The sequence below is a fragment of the Helianthus annuus genome, chromosome 7 (genome assembly GCF_002127325.2).
Source record: "Helianthus annuus cultivar XRQ/B chromosome 7, HanXRQr2.0-SUNRISE, whole genome shotgun sequence".
In the NCBI taxonomy this organism is placed as follows: domain Eukaryota; kingdom Viridiplantae; phylum Streptophyta; class Magnoliopsida; order Asterales; family Asteraceae; genus Helianthus; species Helianthus annuus.
Window position 1 is genome coordinate 97,475,381 of NC_035439.2, and position 14,157 is coordinate 97,489,537.

At 39.0% G+C, this 14,157-nt stretch overlaps 1 long non-coding RNA gene across 1 annotated transcript; it reads right to left on the reverse strand.

The window, feature by feature from the left end:
• Positions 1-1,342: 1,342 nt before the first annotated feature.
• On the reverse strand, positions 1,343-1,784 carry LOC110866492. The gene is made up of 2 exons (XR_002551398.2): positions 1,694-1,784; positions 1,343-1,540 (listed from the first exon to the last, which is right to left on the reverse strand). It is a non-coding gene; the product is annotated as an uncharacterized LOC110866492 (long non-coding RNA).
• Between the last annotated feature and the right edge of the window lie 12,373 nt (positions 1,785-14,157).

The following is a 14,157-nucleotide window of genomic DNA, read 5'->3' on the forward strand; positions in this document are numbered from 1 at the left end:
GAGTTTGCTTGAGTTCTATCGATAGAGGATACTTTGCACTACATGTGAGTACATAGTTCCCCTATTTTACTGTTTTTAAATGTTTTGGGGTGATTCATATGTACGAAATGTTTTCAAGGTTTAAACGATGATTTCAAAAACAATTAAAACGATTTTTACTAAACTAAGAACGATTTCGATAAAGTGAACGAACTTGTTGGTTGTAGTTACATAACGAATGACATTCATTAGCATTGATCAAGCCGACCAGTATTAGGTTATGGTACCATAGGATCTAACAAATCCCGTTACTATACTACACCCATGGTTATGTGTGGGGGTTGTGGGTAGCGACTGAATCTGATGTTTGTTAACTTACCCTTTGGTGGTTTGTTAATACGAGAACGAGTTGAACGATGGACGAGTCACAAAGGTTTGAATGTTATTAGCGAGACGACCATATATAAGTTTTTCACAATTAAAACGAGGACGATTTAAACGATCTAAACGAGAAAACGATTTGGGAACAAGTAAACGATTTGGGAACGATATGGGAACGATTTGGGAACGAATTGGAAACGATTTGGAAACGATGTTAAACGATTTCGATAAACGATTGGTTTTTGGTTAAGTGTATAGATAACAAGACGTGGGTAATATGGTGAAAACATGGTAGATACGCCGTTGGTACTTCTTATATATAAGTGTTTTCATCATATTACATATCGTGGCGTTATTTAGTTCACTTGGGTAAACGATTTTGAAACGATGTCACACAACGATGTTTTTCTAAGAGATATAAACTATACGAGTTTTTAACGAGTTTTTACAAGATGTTTTACAAGTTTGTTTTCTAAAGCAAATGTTTTTGGGTTAAGAATCATGGCTACGAGGTTTTATAAACTATAACCCGCTTAATTTGAGTTGGTTAATTAAGTTGCAATATTATACTCTTTTCAAAACAAAGTTTTTAATAAAGTATTGCAACATTTAAACTAGCCATGAATCAAACACTCCTATAAAACCTATGTACTCGCCAGCATTTCTTTGCTGACTAAGTTTTTACATATGTTTCAGGTGTTGATGCTTGAATGACTACTAGGATGCATGCGTCACATAGGATCTGGACGAGGCCTTAGTGACATAATAATAGTGATAGACGATGTAAAACTTGTTTATTCTATGTTAAGACAATGCAATGTTTAATATTATCAATAAAACGAAACACTTTTTGTATCCATGGTTGTGAAACAATAGCTTCTGTTGCAACACTCCCCGACGTTTCCGCCACGGTTTGTTGTCCTACGTGGTCGGGGTGTGACACCAGACTCTAGTACCTCTGGGCCATAGTCAATTTTTTTTTACCAGATTTGGTTTTATAATTAGCACTTTCATCTTCAACAACTTCTGGCAAGACTGTGAGCATTTCCAAAACTACAATATTGCCATCATCCGGACCTTGAAGATTCTGAAGACTGTAGAATAGCTTCTTAATTGGTTTGTAGTACTCCACAGCATGAAGTATGAGTGTCGATAGAGCCAGACAAATTTGTGTTAAGAGCTACACCCAAATACAACAAACACATAAAGAATAAGTAAATAAATTACATCTAGCTACCAAACAAACATGACTAAAAAAATCTGGCACATATCTTGTGTATAATAAAATCATCAAAAAAATAGACAACATAAATTTGCTACAGAAGTAGAGTACCTGGGACGGGCCTGAACAGAATCTTTTAGTAGCCAGAAGAAGAGCATTAACAACAGATTCCTTTGCTTCCAGATGCAGACAATGTCCTTCATTTTGGATCTGAAAAGTGGCAGAATAAGGTATAGTTTCATAGCCCCATACTATATTTCAAATTATTAGTATTCCTATTTAATATAGTCGATAGCTAAGTGCCACACATAGATTTCTGCCTTTTCTTGTCTAATAATGTAGACATTATTAGTTCTCTGCTTGAATAATCTTATGTTCACTTAAGTTCAGTTCATTAGTGCCACACAAAAATAGACTATTAGTTTAGCTTATCATCTAAAATCCATTTTTTTCACCACAAAATTTGTTTTAGTCCTTTAATCATCTAAAATCGAATGAGAATTGAATTTTACCTTCATAAAATGGTTCATCTAACATCAGTTCAGTTCATCATTTAACATCACATCTAACGAGTCCGCCATTGATTATGAAGCTTTTTTTTCTCTTTGTTTGTTCTTCATTGTACTTCACTTTAAGATCCTCACATTGAGCAACTGCGAATTGACAATTCATAAGTACATAATGTTCAATAAAGTGATTTAATAATAATAATAATAATAATAATAATAATAATAATAATAATAATATAATAATAAGTGTAAGGTTTGAGATTTACCCAATGCTTGAACTGCTGAAGTCATATTATTTAAATCGGGAATTGACTCAACGCATTGGTGCGCTTGAAATCAAAGTTGGGTGTGGTCTCTTTTTAGAACCTGATTAAACAATCATGATAATTAAGTACAAACATAACTTTGGTTATATTTTTTGTAATACTTTTGCTCATTAATTACCGTTATTCTGTGTGATAACTCATTAACTGCAACAACCCACACCTTCTTTTCATGTTCATATCTACTCGATATTTCCCTCCGATTGTTTCTCCATTGTTTGGTCTATTCAATAAAAATTTGAGAATTTGTATGATAAACGTACAGTAAAAAAAAACGTTCCATTTGACAAAAAAAAAAAAAAAACTTACCAAGAGTTGTTGTCTGGAAAAACTTATTATCGAGTTCCATACGGACCTTCTCCAGTTGCTTGTTTGCTGCAGTTAAAAAAAACCTAATAAGTCATCAAAATCAACAACATATACCTCAGCTAAAAGACGATTCTTCGGAAGAAGCTTCGCAACTTCTGGAGGCAGAACTACATACCTACAAATCACAATATCAAAAATGTTCCATTTGACAAAAAAAAAAAAAAAAAAAAAACTTACCAAGAGTTGTTGTATGGAAAAACTTATTATCGAGTTCCGTACGGACCTTCTCCAGTTGCTCGTTTGCTACAATCAAAGACATCCATGCTTGCTGCAGTTAATAGACTAAGGAAAAAAGGGTAAACATCTTTCTTTCAGGCATTTTGTCGAAAACCTGGTAGGTGTGCAGCCGTTGTTGAAGTTAGAGGCGGATAAGAAAGTATACAGGCCTGGTGATCCGGTTATCATCATAGTCGAGATCCGAAAACTTTTATACTTATACACTTTCTTTCATTAAATTATCTCAAAAAATAAAAAGGCACATGTAAATTTCTAAACAACTGATCATGATGACGCTAATCTGAACATATACACTTCAAAAACATAATAATCAATCAACTCAAACGATTAAAAAAACCTAATAAGTCATCAAAATCAAAAACATATACCTCGTCTAAAAGACGATTCTTCGGAAGAAGCTTCGCAACTTCTGGAGGCAGAACTACATGCCTACAAATCACAATATTAAAACCGCCATAAGTATCAAGCAAAACAATAATGATTTACTAAAATACGAACATAATCGAAAAAATTACTAAATAAACTGTTACCTGTATTCGAACGTATCATCGAAATACTTCTCGGAGTACTGGATCTGGCCCATACTGGATTCAAATATGAGATATCAACCGAATCCTGTTGAAATAGAGGTTAGAATGATTGCAGATTTCACCTTGGGGATTTTGCCACTTGAAGGCATATCGTAAGGTAGTGTTTCAAAGTTGGATTTCCACCATGATCCAATGCATTCATCAACCTAAAACAATGGCATTCAATGAATTTATCTTTTGAATATCAAATATGAAGATCAAATTCACGATCAAAAGTTTACACATACCTCCCAATTGCTTCGATGGTTATCATCATCGGCAGATAGTTTGCTCAAGAGCTTACGTTTTAAGCCATTAACATCTAGAAAGTACATAATCTGCTAACCCATGATGTACTAATTTGCATACAGTTGGATCAAGCAAGTGATTAAGCACCGGCCGACGTCTCTGACTAAATCACACACACATATGAACTGAATAATTAAGCACAAGATACGGTGGTTTGGTCTGGATTTGAGAGAGAGAGAAAGTGAGTTTTAGAGAGAGAGAGAGAGTTGAGAGAGAAATGGATTGAATTTTGAAAGTGAAGCCCAGATTTTGAATTTTTGATTAGTGAACTCAGTTTATATATGTATATGTTTTGAATTTTGAATCTGGAGCTAAGATTTTGAATATGGGCAGTGGTTTTGATTGCAGAGGTTTGAATTTACAACATACGTTGAATTTTGGAGATGGGCAGTGGTTTTATGGCAGATCTTTGAATTTTAAATGTATTTTAAACTAAGCTTGTCACACCCCCAAAATCCACACGTGGAGTACCACCGCTTGGAGGCGTGACATGACCAGGATCAAGCCACCAATCATATCGAATATAATAAGTAATAATAAACGTAAATGTATATCAACCCACAATATGAAAGGTGTTCAAATAACATAGTTTAAGTAGCGGAAGCATAGTATAAAATCCAACGTAATTAATAAGTTTTCAACTGTCATAAGTGTTTATCAAAACGTCCACGATCCATGTCCACAACGACTGTGCCTCCCGTGCAAGCTCCATGTATACCTAAGGTCCTGCAAGGCATGTAACAGAGAGTCAACAACTAGTTGAGCGAGTTCACAGTGGTTTGTTCAGTTAAAGTAATCGTATTGTAAATCGTATGTTCGTTTAGTAATCCATGTATCGTATGCATTTGTATCGCAGCCCTCTAGGCATGTGTGCGAAGATTAGTGGGAGTTTCCCAAGTATTTCTAGACTAGGTATATTTGTATCGCATCCCACCCGGCATGTATGCGAAGTTTAGTGTATGGTTCGCAGCCATTCCAGGCATGTGTGCGAAGATTAGTTCTATTATCGCAGCCATTCCCGGCGTGTGTGCGAAGCGAAATATTTGTATCACTAGTCTAGCAGTATCTATCTATAATTCTCCCTCTCCCGAGGCCCATAGTACGTAATCCCGATAATAACTTAAGTACAAGAAATCTTCCAAACCCATTCCCGACCCTGGGAACCCATGCCTTAGTAAGGGTGTGAACTCACCTTGGTTTTGCTCGGCAAATACACAAAAAACTTCAATTAAGCTATATGGTGGTCAACCACGTCCTACCATGGTTACCATACAAGTTAGGTTCGTATTCAAGTAGTGCACGTATGTTCTACACGTATTGTACACAAGTAACGATCATAGCATACACGTATAATCATGGCAGTTCAACAACAGTGCTAGTTCAACAGTACAGTCACGTAAACAAAATCCAAGTATGCGGCCCAAATGGTTGGGCTCGTAACAGTGTGCAAGTCCAACAGTGTGCATGTGTTCGTGGTCTCGAGTCGAGATTAGAGATCTCGAGTCGAGACAATGCGGTCTCGAGTTGTAGTCCTGGAGTTCTCGAGTCGCAACAAAGGAGGTCTCGGGTCATACTTTCATCACTCGAGACTAGGCGGTCTCGAGTCGCAACCGGACCCGCAACCATGGTCTCGAGTTGTGCTGTTTGTGTCGGTGTTGTGGTCTCGAGTCCAAGGATGTGTGGGCCGAATGGGTTCGTGTAATCGGATTAAGGTTCAAACATTCACAAAAACATAGCATTCACTTAATCAACAAAATTCACGTAATCACATAGAGTTCATACAGGTTAACACGTAATACAAGAGACGATTCTGAAATACAAGTTGTCACATTATCCCCAACTTGAAAGAAATTTCGTCCCGAAATTTGGTACGTACTCAGTGAGGAAGCTAGTTAAGTTGCATGGTTTTCCTGCCAAAATCCACACGCGGAGTACCACCGCTTAGAGGCGTGACATGACCAGGATCAAGCCACCAATCATATCGAACATAATAAGTAATAATAAACGTAAATGCTGCTCGTGTCCCTCCTGGCTCTTAGAGTAGATCAGGATGTCGTCGATGAATACAATCACAAACTTATCTAGGTAGGGTTTGCACACCCTGTTCATAAGGTCCATAAAGACTGCCGGTGCGTTTGTCAACCCGAATGGCATGACAAGAAACTCGTAGTGGCCGTAACGAGTTCTGAATGCTGTTTTGGAGACGTCCTCATCCCGGACTCTTAGCTGATGGTAACCTGACCTCAGGTCTATCTTGGAGTAGTAGCTCGACCCTTGCAACTGGTCGAATAAGTCATCAATACGTGGAAGAGGATAACGGTTCTTCACCGTCACCTTGTTCAGTTCACGGTAGTCAATGCACATGCGGAAGGTACCGTCCTTCTTTTTCACAAATAATACTGGAGCTCCCCAAGGCGAAGAGCTAGGTCGGATAAATCCCTTATCCAAGAGTTCTTGTAGCTGTGTCGATAGTTCTTCCAATTCTGATGGAGCTAAGCATTACGGTGCACGTGCTATCGGTGCTACTCCTGGTGCTAGCTCGATTTGAAACTCGACCTGGCGATGAGGCGGTAGACCAGGTAAATCTTCAGGGAACACCTGAGGAAAGTCGCGTACAACTGGAATATCTTCCAATTTCTTTTCTTTTGCTGCTGCATCGGTAACAAGTGCCAGAATGGCAGTGTGGCCCTTACGCAAACACTTCTGAGCCTTTAGAAAAAAGATGATGCCTACCACAGCACCACTCTTGTCGCCTTGAATCACGAGAGGTTCTTTGCCAGAACGGGGAATACGAACTATCTTCTCCTTACATAGGATCTCTGCGTGCTGTTGGGATAACCAGTCCATTCCAATGACGATGTCGAAACTACCAAGAGCTATGGGAATGAGATCGATCGAGAAAGTCTGACCAGCGAGGATAAGATTACAACCCTGAACTATGTGTGTGGCCTCTAGACTTTTATCGTTAGCTAGCTCTACGACATGCTTGGTGTTTAAGGGAGTTGGTGCACGTTTTAACATTTGGTTAACTTTCAAAGACATATAACTTGTATCCGCACCCGAATCAAACAATACAGTAACATAAAAGTCGTCGAGAAGAAACTTACCCATGACTACGTTGGGATCATTCCTTGCTTCTCCCTGCCCCAGCACAAATGCACGTCCCCTAGCTTAATTGCCATTATTGTTTCCACCATTGTTGTTGTTGCCATTGCCCTGATTGTTATTGTTGTTGCGATTCTGGTTCAACTGGGGGTAATCCCGCTTGAAGTGACCTTCAGCACCACACTGAAAACATCCTCTATTGCCTCGCTGTTGCTGCTGCTGTTGGTTTTGAGGAGCTGGTGGTTGTTGTTGGTTCTGATTCGCAGGTCGTGAGCTCCTGCAATCTTTAGCTTCGTGCCCTATCTTGAGACATCTCTGACAGCGGCCCTTGCGGCACTAACCACTGTGGTGTCTGTTGCACCTGTTACACAGTGGGTGAATTCCCCGATATCCACCCTGCCCCTGACCACCAAAAGTTTGCTGACCCGGGCTCTGGTAATCACTATTCTTGCGTTGCTGCTGTGCTTGAGACTGAATGGTAGCTGAGCCTTTGCTGGAATCCCCATCCCATTTCCGCTTGTTATCATTGGGAGTAGCGGGAGTAGCAGAAGTGGTAGCGGTAGTAGTAGCGCTTATGCGCTTAGGCAGTCTGTTCTATTCCACTGCCTGATCCGTGAGGCGATGAGCAAGACGCTGAATGTCTTGGATATTGACGAGGTTAGCCGATGTCACATAGCTCTGAATTTCTGATGCTAGACCCTTGAGGTACAATTCAATGCGCTTGATTGGAGGGTCCACCATAGTTGGACACAAGATGGCCAGTTCGTTTGACCGTTTCGTATAAGCCTCAATTTCCGATCCCGTCATTTTCAGATGGTAAAGCTCCACTTCCAACTTATGGATGTCATCACGCGTGTAGTATTCTCGCTTGATCAGTTCCTTAAAATCGTTCCAAGGGGTGGCGTTAGCAGCTGCCAGCCCTAATATCTGAACTTGCGCGTTCCACCAAGTCAGCGCAATTCCTTCCAGAGTACCAGTGGCGTACTTCACCCTGCGAGCCTCATGGCATTCACACATTTCAAATACCGACTCGAGCTTTTCGAACCAATGGAGGAGTCCCACTACTCCTTCAGTGCCACTAAACGTGCCTGGACGACAGTCCATAAAGTTCTTGAAAGTGCAAACTGGTTGCTGTGCGTGTTGACCTATTGTGTACGAATAGGACAAAGTTAAACACAAGAGTTGGTCTAGAAGAGTAGGATCTAAAGACCCTAGTGTGAGTTATGACTGCAGGATATACCTCCTGCCTGTGCGGCTGCAAGTGCCGCAGCAACTTGTTCGTTAATGAGAGCCGTCAACTGGGCCTGAGTCATGTTAATACGTCCAGACATGATCTTCATAGTAAAAGTAACATAAGTGAGAGAGGTTCGCGAAAAGTGCGATGACAGAGGAGAGTAAGCACACAAGTGTTCTCAAGCAATAGTAGTTATGTGTATCTAAGCATACCCTAAGCAAAGTTCTATGTAATCTAGCAAGTAGGCAATATAACATAAACCATATTACCTAGAATGTTGAGTCTTGCACGTGGAGCGAAGCGTCGTTGTGGATCGTTGAGAGCACTGTTCTGGTTATAGTCTGGTTTTAATAAAAACGTTTTTCCCTTATTAAAACCAAGTTCTCTATAACCAATGGCTCTGATACCAATCTGTCACACCCCCAAAATCCACACGCGGAGTACCACCGCTTGGAGGCGTGACATGACCAGGATCAAGCCACCAATCATATCGAACATAATAAGTAATAATAAACGTAAATGTATATCAACCCACAATATGAAAGGTGTTCAAATAACATAGTTTAATTAGCGGAAGCATAGTATAAAATCCAACGTAATTAATAAGTTTTCAACTGTCATAAGTGTTTTTCAAAGCGTCCACGATCCATGTCCACAACGACTGTGCCTCCCGTGCAAGCTCCATGTATACCTAAGGTCCTGCAAGGCATGTAACAGAGAGTCAACAACTAGTTGAGCGAGTTCACATTAGTTTGTTCAGTTAAAGTAATCGTATTGTAAATCGTATGTTCGTTTAGTAATCCATGTATCGTATGCATTTGTATCGCAGCCCTCTAGGCATGTGTGCGAAGATTAGTGGGAGTTTCCCAAGTATTTCTAGACTAGGTATATTTGTATTGCAGCCCACCCGGCATGTATGCGAAGTTTAGTGTATGGTTCGCAGCCATTCCAGGCATGTGTGCGAAGATTAGTTCTATTATCGCAGCCATTCCCGGCGTGTGTGCGAAGCGAAATATTTGTATCACTAGTCTAGCAGTATCTATCTATAATTCTCCCTCTCCCGAGGCCCATAGTATGTAATCCCGATAATAACTTAAGTACAAGAAATCTTCCAAACCCATTCCCGACCATGGGAACCCATGCCTTAGTAAGGGTGTGAACTCACCTTGGTTTTTCTCGGCAGATACACAGAAAAGTTCAATTAAGCTATATGATGGTCAACCACGTCCTACCATGGTTACCATACAAGTTAGGTTCGTATTCAAGTAGTGCACGTATGTTCTACACATATTGTACACAAGTAACGATCATAGCATACACGTATAATCATGGAAGTTCAACAACAGTGTTAGTTCAACAGTACAGTCACGTAAACAAAGTCCAAGTATACGGCCCACATGGTTGGGCTCGTAACAGTGTGCAAGTCCAACAGTGTGCATGTGTTCGTGGTCTCGAGTCGAGACTAGAGATCTCGAGTCGAGACAGTGCGGTCTCGAGTTGTAGTCCTGGAGTTCTCGAGTCGCAACAAAGGAGCTCTCGGGTCATACTTTCATCACTCGAGACTAGCCGGTCTCGAGTCGCAATCGGACCCGCAACCATGGTCTCGAGTTGTGCTGTTTGTGTCGGTGTTGTGGTCTCGAGTCCAAGGATGTGTGGGCCGAATGGGTTCGTGTAATCGGATTAAGGTTCAAACATTCACAAAAACATAGCATTCACTTAATCAACAAAATTCACATAATCACATAGAGTTCATACAGGTTAACACGTAATACAAGAGACGGTTCTGAAATACGAGTTATCACAAAGCTTTATGATGTCATTATGCTCCCTCTATTGCTGCCACCTCATCGTTGATGACATAAGAAAAGAATAATTGGACAGCCACTCTGGCTGCCACATCAGCTTTTCTTATGTCATTGGGATTTCTCCTTTTATTGAAAGTATAGATTAGATTTAATAATTTATTATGAAAACAAAAATAATTACCCCTCTCTCTCTAGAATCTTAAAATCAGATTTAAAATTCAATCACAATTAGATCAATTTCTCCACTAACTGATCAAAATCACATCAATTTCTTCACTAATTCCACACCATCAATTCCACCAATTTCATCACTAATTCCAAAAGATAGAACAGGCAAAGATAATTACAAAACCATATATCTCAAAGACGAGTAATAAAAAGTAATGGCAGACCATTCAAACAGGTAAAATAAAATGAATTAACTAACTATATTACAATAAAAAAAGTTAATACCTGGATATATGTATTCAATTATTGAAGAAAGCAGTAAGCTATACAAAATCATCTAAAAGATTTAACCAAAAATCAACAGCACATCACTAACTAAAGCTCCAGAAGTCCAAAATTATATATTGGCCAAGTAAAGAACCATAGAAATCTATAATCAATTATCACTCAATTCCTCAAATCACCATTTGTTACACCTTCAGTTTCACATTGTGTGTGTTAAGTGTGCAAAAGAGAAACAAACTGGTCAAAGACCCAGTCTCTAAGCCCCTCGTCGGAAACCTGCAAGTCCTTACCAAACACACCCTCATCGGAACTTGAAAAACCTGCAAGTCCTTACCTTTCGTGGCACAGACTCATTACCACCACAAATCGCACCTCCACAATCTTTTGACCTTAACAAATTTTCACCACAGTGTACAAGATCCCTCTTTAATCTGATATTCTTTTCCGACTGAAGTTGTTGTTCATAAGGTGTTGCGGGACGAAAAAATGTCGCCGAATATTTTTGGATCTTTGCTGGAAAGTTTTAGTGTTCAGTGGGTTACTTTAAATGGGTTTCTTGTTATAGAGTTGTAGCGATGAGAGAGATGGTGATGGCTGGATTAGGGTTCACAACTTGAAGATACAGGTGATGAAGATGAATTAGGGCTTTTTTATCTCCTTCTCTCTTGCTGTGCATATATATGGATGAAGTGTTTTATTTATTATTTTTTTATGAATGTGTAAAAAGACAATTATACCCTCATTTGCAATGCACATGACTAGATTTAACAATGAAAAGTAACTAGGTTAGTGCTAAATGACGTAAGGTGTGATGAGTTTTACAAATAAAGGATTGTGACTGTAATTATTGAAGTTAAAGGGCATCCATTGCAATCCGATACAAACATAAAGGACGAAAAATGTAATTTACCCAAATATCAATCACCTAGCTTTACAATAAATCCCTCTTGATAGAATGATAGCCATCTAAACACTGAATATTTCCTACACCCATAAGAAAATTACTGGGTCCATTACTAACCCTAAACAAATCACATTCATTACCATATCTAATCCTCACCAACTTGAAGCATTAGGGTGGACGGTATTGTAGCGGGGAACTCAATCAGGGTTGGGTTTTACCGCGTGGGGAACCATTGCCAGGGGTATAATCGGTGAGTGGGGGTGTATAATCAGTGTATACTCATCGAATGTTTGAAGAGGAGAGTGGTGGGGGAGAGGGGGTTATTGGTGGGTCCCCATTAACCAACCAATCATATATATTTTTTTAATTGAGTGGGTGTGACCATTGCTAGTGTTTGAGTGGAAAATAGGGAGTGGAGTGGGGACATGACATGACATGAGATTATTGGGTAGTGAAAATGGGGAGTGATTGACCACTCCCTCCACCCTTAGAGTTATTGGAACATAATTGTTGTAATCATAAGTATTGGGTTGGTAGTGGTTGTAAACTTGTAAGACCGTGGGGTGTGGGGCGTGGGTTGGGGTGGCAGAATGCCAAAAACGCTAGTGTTAGTGATGGCGTTGCCCCGCTGGTGTGGGGATTAAGCCCGGCGTGGGGCGAGATGCTGGGGTGACATGGCTAGCTTTGATTGGCTAGTATTTGATGACCGTTGGGCTGGCCGTTAGGCATAGCCGTTGGCCATCGGCTATTTAAAAAAAAAAAACCTTTTAATTATTTTCTATATAAAACAAACATTTCTTACTCGTTTTTACCATCCAAAAATTCAAAAAATATATAAAATTGGTTCTTCAAGGTCAAGTGATTCGCATGATAAATTTGTTTTGTCATCCTCATCTGACGACGGAGTGGAATTAATATTATCAGCAGTGACGATGGTGGTGAAATGTATTGTTGAAGATACATATGAAGGTATTTCCCAACCCTAACCCAAACAGATGAAGTATATTGTTTGTGAACGCAAAAACGCAAACGATTTGATGGTAAACGATTATTTCTCACCCGAACCAACGTATGATGAAATAATGTTTAGGCGTCGTTTTCGTATAAGTAAAAAATTATTTTTAAGAATATCAAAGAATTTAGAGGATAATTATGTTTTTTCCGACAAAGACACGATGCGCGTGGTAATTTAGGATTTACCACGTGGCAAAAGGCTACGACCGCCCTAAGACAATTGACTTACGGCAATAGCTCCGAAATAGTGGACGACTATTTAAAAATTGTCGGTACGAGTGGCTAGGGAAAGTCTTCACAATTTTTGTGTGTATAAATAAAATTTTTTTTTAAAATTATTTACTAAATTCTATGATTAATAAAAGTAATTAGGTGCCACATGGCACCCCTAATGCCGCCTAGCCACGCCCCAACCACACCCCACCTTTCTGGGTGTGGACTAATAAAACCCACACCTAACACGTTTCAATCAATACCCCCAACTCAAACCACTTCACACCTCATAGTATAATAAGACCACAGCGGGTTGAAAACAAGTTAAATTGGGCCAATTGGCCTTCAGAGATCATGAAAGGCCAATGCATTATGTTCAATGTATCATCATTTACAATTATTAATCTTGGGGACAACCGTTTTATTAATTAGTTGTCAATATAAGCAACTTATTTACCTATGCTATAATTGCCAGCTTGCAATATTCTTTCTAATTAACATTTTACAAATCCTTTTAGTCACATAACAAGAATATATTGAAGATTCTTTATTTACTAAACCAGATATCGCGATGTCGCGAGTACATATAATTATCGTATTTTACCGAGTTACATCGGTTTAGTGTTTACATTTAGGGATCGGGGCGTGACAAGCTTTCATAGTCTTTTTGGCATTTGGGGACTTCACATACTTGGCAAATTTCGGGTTTTTAATGTAACCACACATGCAAGACTTCTGCTGCTTGAGCTTGCTACAACACATTGGTGGTGGTGGTATTCCATAGGTGATCGATTTCAAGCATGGCAGAAGCTGTGAGGGATCACATTTTGTCGGCTTTGCCTCCTCCGCGCTCTGTGTCACGCCAACCACAAGTGCTAGCACCAACAATGGAAGTGCAATGACGGCTAAGAACTTCTTCATCTTTCAAATAATTGGATGATTTAGAAAAGTGTGATATTTCGTACTATTTATACATGCTTGAAGTGGTTACGTGAACGGATGAGGATTAAAATAACACATTCATAACGCATGAAGAATTTTGATCTAACGACATAAGATAGAAATAAAATAAGGATTCTATTACACGTGAATTTGAAGGCCATATATCTATCAGAATTCTAAATCTTATGTATTTATTTTTCTGTTTTTACGATTAATGAAGAATATTGGTGAGGATTTTAAATTCTTGGTATTTATTTAATATTTATTCTAGAAGTATATTATTAAGCGTTATATTGTGAAGAACAATTTTTAAATTGTTTTTTTTTTCACATATATTTTAGGCTGATTCTATATACACACCTTTATAATCTTATTTTGACATCCCTAGTGTATACGGGTCGTATAAGGTTAAGGTTATACGGCTCATATAGAATAATTTTGCATAGAAATAAATGCAGTGGATTATTTTTTGTTTTACATGTATACGGGCTGTATAACATTATATGAGTCGTATACAATTGTATACGAGCAATATAATGTTATACGGCCAAATGTGTTTATTTTTGTGAGGTTTGATCAGATTTTTTTG